Raw genomic sequence first — 6,880 nt, 5'->3', positions numbered from 1 at the left:
CCCATGAGGAAGAGGCATGATATCATTACAGAACAACTGGATTAGACCTGAAATCTTGTTGTACATTTGACAGTTGTCACTAGATGCTTCTGTGTGAGATGGGAATCCATGTTGTGGGTAGGATCAGTAGAGCATGTTGTGTAAAGAGGTTCATAAAGAGAAAGAAAAGTGATGAGAAATGAAGGAATGCTGAAGGCAGAAAAGCAAATATTAATGCATCAGGTCAGGAAACGGTGACAATTAACAGAGTTGGTGATAACAGGGAATTGAGATAGGATGGGATTACAATGGAAATGGCAGCAGAAAAGCCAGGAATTTGTCAGAGAAGATAAATAATTGGAGGGCTGTGCAGGTTCTCTAGGAACAGAATTTAACTGATCTTTGAGAAAATTCTCGCTATAGTGAATATTAGTCCTCAAACCTACTGGTGAAGCAGCTTTGGCAAAAGCTTGGACCAGCATATGCCTTGCAGCAGTTTTGCTGAAGATCAGTGAATTAGATTCAAATTGAACACGAGTTTGATGCTTTTCTGAAAGCAAAACCCAGAAGCTCATCCATTCACATCTCTGTTAGCTGAAGGTTTGCCACTGAATATTGTGATCATTGATGCTAAAGAAATTTTCCAGACCTAGAGAAGTTGCTGTAGAACTTAGTAGCTCCTATGCCCAATTTGTTCAGTCTGTGTCATTAGCAATAATAATAAAGAAAAATCGCTGGCTCCAAATACAGGCTGTTCCCAGATACACACACAGCAACATATAAATCTGGACTAAATGTCAGCACTTAAAAGGTAAAAAGGCTAATTGCAACTAAAGCAAATTAGTTCTTCCCCTAAAGATAAGGAAACCAGATCCTGTATATCTCTCTCATCCTCAGCCCCATGTCCTGCTTAGTCTCGCTCCCTATTACAGACTTCTGAGCCGCATTTCCCACTTGCCCTTTTTTCAGTACTCCAAGCACTTTGGTGTTTCTTTCTCTTCCCTGTGGGGCTGCCCAGGAGTAGGAGCCCTGATATGGGAACCAGCCCTGGGGTCCTCATCCAGGACAGCCTCTGCAGGACTTTCTCTACAGGTGGAACAGTGGGCTCAGCAGCTATGCACAGGGGCAGTGAAATCCTCATTTCAAACTCCTTCATCTGAGCAGAAGCTGAGAAATCACAGCAAGAAGTTTCTGTGACAGGAGCAAATTGAGAAGTGTAGTCTGAAGAGTGGGCTTTTAGTTCAATCATTTTATTTTAGCACCAGAAATTACCCGTAAAGACCTATACAGCGGTGTTTCAGTGATGCTGATTCTGTTAACTTCATTGCTGGCTTTGCTGTCAGATGCATTTGTTTTACGAGCCAGGACTTCAGCCAGTCTCCATCCAAGTAAAGCTCTTCTGCCCTTGCACAGCCACTTTGCAGGAGCAGATCTCGTCTGCCTCTGCTGGGGCCGTGCCAAACGTCTGCGAGGCGTCTTCCTGCTCTGCTTATAGACGAAGCATCACTGCACTTATGGGAGGCCAAATAAATTTAAATAGTGGATCAATCTACACAATCTTAATTTAGAGCTCAAATTATTTCTTTGGAGGACAGCAGATGAGTCCTTGCAAAAATCACAGGACGTCTTAAGCTTCTGGCCAGGCTGGTACCAACAGAGTGGGGAGGTGCAGCAGTTTGCAGAGCAGGTGAAGGATATGTTGTTTCCTGAGCACTTAAAGGCATGGAATTACACAGGAGATTTTCCTGTACCTTGAAAAAGGCCCTTTATGTGACACTTTTTGTAATATTTTGCCACTTCTAAAATCCATCATTTTCTCTACCGGAGTTTTCCCCATGCCTAACTTGATTCTTTCCTCCTCTGTCCAAGTTTGTGATTGAAGGAGTTCTGTTTACTTTGCTGCAGACCCCTGGCTTTCAGAGGAGTCTGCTCAAGCAAATATATGGGGCATGTCGGAGCAGAATACTTTGGGACATCTTTTTGCAGTAACTTGCAGTGATGACCTGCAGAGTAACTTGCAGTGATGACCTAGAGTTTATTCTGGAGTCACAGGTGCCTCAGGGCAGAAGTAGCTTCCAAACATGGCTCTTGTCTGCCTGTAGTATTTGTATGCTTTGTAACAGTTGTCCTTGAATACAATTTTTAATGTATTTATTTGGCAGCATTTCTTCACACAATCACAGAATGGCCAGGGTTGGAAGGGACCTCAAGGATCACGAAGCTCCAACCCCCCGACCACATGCAGGACCTCCAACCTCCCCATTTCATACCAGCCCAGGCTGCCCAGGGCCCCATCCAACCTGGCCTTGAACACCTCCAGGGATGGACGGGGCATCCACAGCCTCTCTGGGCAGCTGTTCCAGCACCTCACCGCTCTCATAGGAAAGAACTTCCCCCTGACATCCAACTTAAATCTTCCCTCCCTCAACTTCAAACCATTTTCTCTTGTCCTGCTGTTATCTACCCTTTCAAAGAGTTGATTCCCCTCCTGTTTGTAGGCTCCTTTTAGGTACTGAATTTTTTCTTTTCTCTTTCTTTTTTCTTTTCATTTCTTGTGCATCCATTTTGAATATTTTATTGAGACTGATTCAATAGTTGCACCTGGTGTTTTGAACAGTGTTAGGGTTCAGTCAGTACTTGCAAAGTCTGGGCTCTCCTTGTGAACAGGAGGCTCCTCACTGCGTCTTTGTGGGGCAAAACAAAGAAATCCAAGCTCCAAGAAATCCAAGACTCCATTGATGGGACTGAAGTGATTCTCCAGACTAAGTTTGTAGGCACAGTTGTCTACCTGTGGACTTTGGCTGCTGCCCTTGTGCAGTATTACATGATGTAAGTATTTGTATGCCCTGTACAAATCTTGAAGAAACCAAACTCTGGTCTAATGATGCCACTGCAAACAGAAGCACTGCTTTTGTGGAGATGATCTGTTAGCTTCCTCTGTCTTACACTGTGGGCCTTTATGTGATATAAAGTGCTTGAAGGATCTTACATTAGTCTAATCTCCAGGTTGCTTCATGGCTTTAGTAACTTGACCAATGGACCTGACATGAGTGAAGTGGGATTTGGAAAAAATGTAAACTTGATTGTTGCTATTACAAGAATGTTGTCAGGTTTGATACTTTTTTTCCTGTTTTAAACCTATGCTGTATTTTGCTGTTGCTAGTTTATATCAAATGCCATCTTGGAATTGTAACTATCCTTTCCTTCATGGTTCTGCAGTACCCCAGATTTTTACCTTTGGGTATAAAAGATGCTAGTGAATGATCTGACTTCTTTTTCTTGCTTTTTGTATTGTTTTGATATTTAAGAACTTGTTTGCTCCTATTTCTGCTCATTGGATCAAAAGAAGCTCTCTTTTAGCTCCATGATGAAAATTCTGTCTAAACTCTTTTGTTCATGGGATTTTTTGGGGGAATATATTTCTTGGAAGAGGAATTTGGAATACAAGCACATGTGTCCTGCTCTTGTTTCAGCATTACTCAGAATATGTACATAAGTAGATAGGGAGAGCAGGATGCTAGAAATTTTGTGACCATTGACTTCCTGTCTCACTGGTGCTGGTACATTAGCCCTTATCAAAGTTGGAAGAGCAGCTACAAAACAGCCATTGTAGGGACTGGATCAATACCTGGCAAGGAGCCTGAAGGTCAGATAAAGTACTTAGGCAGGCAGCATGCCAGGCTAAAGAGATATCAAGAAAATCAATTAGATACTAAAGAAAGAGCAGCAAGCTAACTAAAAATCCAATCTTGAAAGGCTCTTTATATTTTGGAGTCAGCTTATTAGTGTTAGCTATATCTTTATCTCACTAATAAAATTACGTTTGTTAAGCAATTAAAACCAGACTCGGGTCATACAAGGCTAGCACAAAACTGACTGTAAACACCTGTACAGTACTGGATTAGAAATAGCTACAAATGGCAGAGATTAAAACAACCTGCTTTCAGGGTACGGCACTGTACAACTTGTGACTAAGCTGCTCGCCTCCTCCCCGCATCGATTGCTTTACCTAGGTGCATTTGGCATCCAGCTTAGATGCTTTCTGCTCTGAGTGGCAATGGAAAGCACAGATTTGGGGTTTGTCTGCTGGTGCCGGCTAGTTTACAGCTAAGTTATAGCTGTCTGAAGTCAATAGATAGAAGAGAAACTCAGGTGGGATCGCTCAGCCCTGAGCTTTCCTCTCCATCCCTCCAAGCCACAGCGATGGGATGGAGAAACATCTCTTCCCAGGTCAGAATGTGGAAACGCCTTCTGTCAACAAGGGTACTGCAGTATTGCTTTTGGGATACCACAAGTCCTTCCTCCCAGCAAATTTAAGGTGAGGAACTGCTCCTGTGCTTGGCTGCAATCTGGTACGTGCAGACCAGTACCCGAGTGAGAGGAAACTCACCACTCAGAAAGAATCTGATAATGTTTGTTCCACGTTGTCCCCATCAGCCAAGATGTGGTGTGTCTGCTTCTGGCCTGTCTCAGAAATTTAATCTGAGGTTGGTTGAAAAGAAGCAAATTCCAGTTAGGACAAAGGTCTGTGTGTTTTTTTGGCAGTCACTAACCTTTCAGGAATGCTGGTCTAGTTATGGTAGGTTCTGCCATACCATGGCTTTGAATAAAATTCTGGCCTTACAGAAGCCACGGGCTTCACCAGCTTTCCATGCTCTGCTGTGTATGATTGAAAATACCTCCTAGAGGTGGTGCTTACGTGAAGTGTTTGATGGCAGGCTGGATTTGCTGGTTGCATTTGAGGCGGCTGCTGAACGCTGTTCTGTTCTGCAGAGGGAACAGCTCTGCTCTCCTGTGCACAGGGCTGCTGTTACACTGTGCCACCGTGACTCAAGTAGGTTGGATGTCAGCATAGAATCACAGAAACACCGAGGTTGGAAAAGACCTTCAAGATCATCCAGTCCAACCATCCACCTATCACCAATTGTTCTCACTAAAACCGTGTCCCTCAACACAAAATCCAAACGTTCCTTGACTTCCCACCTCCTCGTGTGCTTTGCACATCTGCACGTGTGGGTCTGCGGGTTGTACATGCATACACACGCCTGCTCCACGTCCCGCTGTGATAAACACCTGGAACTGAAATAATACGAATTCCTTTTACATTCTGACTGCATGTAAAGGCACAAGAGTTCAATGCACGTTAATGAAAAATTGAGAAGTTGGCTGTACATAATTAATAAGGTTAATTTGTTTTATTCAGTTCTAACGCGGGACTGAGAAATCAGAGTAAGGAATCAAAATAAGCATAAATAATGATAACAGAAGTTTGGTCTGTAACTGAGGGGAGGGCTCAGGTTCTTTATTTTGTGATGACTTCCCAGTTTCAACACGTGCACCAATTCATCTGAACCTTGTTGCAAATTGTCTGGACAACAAAATATTGCAGGAAATAAGTACTGAAAGTCTTCTCATACCCACATTTCTTTACAAGTCCTTGGTCTCTTTGTCAGGACAAACCCATAACATACTTCCCAGTAATCACTTCTGTTTAAACTCAGATCCAGACTTCCCTGCCTGGCCTATGAATTATTTCAGTCCCAAAAGATATGAAGCCTCTCAGAACTTGACTGTTGAATTTGAAATTTCAGAAACAACACACAAAATCAGGGAATTTCCATGAGAACATGCATTGCTGGACAGAACTCTCACGTGTCAACGTTTTAACTGTATAAAGAACAATGTAATCAAATCTTCCTTTCCTATCTGTCTGCCTCTTCCAAATATCTGTGTACTTTCCACAGCTGGAGTTTTATTTTTACAAAGCTGGTGAGGAATCCCATGTATGTAACATACATATATGTGTGTTGTCTGCACTGCAAGCAGCAGACAAAATAGTATGTTGGAAAGAATGGTGGCAGTGATGTATGCACAGTAAATTAGAAAGATTTGTGTGAAATCCCTTCTACTGTTCTGGAAATCAAATGTAAATCTCTGCAGAGACTGAGAGTTACCTGTTAGGGATATTAAACAGAAACTAAGCCTTCAATCTGAAAGAGGGAGAAGGGAAGTAAACGAAGAGTAATAATTTAATTATGAATGTTCCTTTTTTGACCATTAATGCATAATCTTTTCTTATTCAGACTGATTTCTAAACTTGAGTCAAGGATTTTTGTGAATTTCAAAGAAACGAAGGCTGGAGACGTGACAGTCTCTTCCATGGTGATCTAAGCCTCCAATGACACGTCCTGTCCTTGTGAAGCTGGGAGCATGCAGTGTTGCCCTGCACTGAGCCCCATGCTCAGCTGCCCAGACTGCTGGCCTCAATGGAGGTGGTGGTGGTTGCAGTTGCTGTGTGACCTGCAGCTGGTCTCTGAATGTGGGCACTGATGTCTCCTGTAGTAGAGAAAAGCAAATCTCTATGGGCCTTCAAAACTGGATCACAACACGCAGTTCTCTGCGTGTCTGGTCTTGAGTATGGGGTCAGATAGTGGTGTCCTTAAATTACAGGAGGACATTTTGTGCATCGTCACAGCAAGCTGATGTATAGTGAAAGTGTCCAGCTTTGATTCTCACACAAAACAGTCCTTGTTGCTTACACGTATTTCACGGATACATATCACTAAGAAATGTTTATTCTGTTCAGTGCTGTCCCTCTCCAAAAGGGATATTTTCTGTCTTAGAAAAGGAAGCAGGTATTTTAGGATTATAAAAATAAATTGGAAAATCTGTTTTGTGTTTGACAGTCTGATTAGATCACCTTTAAAGAAAACGTGCCCATAACTGGGCTGCAGTCACCTGGGATGCTACAGATATACCACCCCTGCCTAGGATTACCAGCAGGCAGTAAATCTGTGTGTATTTGTGGTTTTCTGACTTCTGCAGACATGCTCTGTCAGTAAATGCTTCAAAGCTAACGCAGGATTTCTTCTTTCTTTCTTTTTTTTTTTTTCTTTTTCTT

Source organism: Meleagris gallopavo, chromosome 7 (assembly GCF_000146605.3).
Source record: "Meleagris gallopavo isolate NT-WF06-2002-E0010 breed Aviagen turkey brand Nicholas breeding stock chromosome 7, Turkey_5.1, whole genome shotgun sequence".
NCBI lineage: Eukaryota > Metazoa > Chordata > Aves > Galliformes > Phasianidae > Meleagris > Meleagris gallopavo.
Note: the sequence above shows the minus strand (reverse complement) of the source record.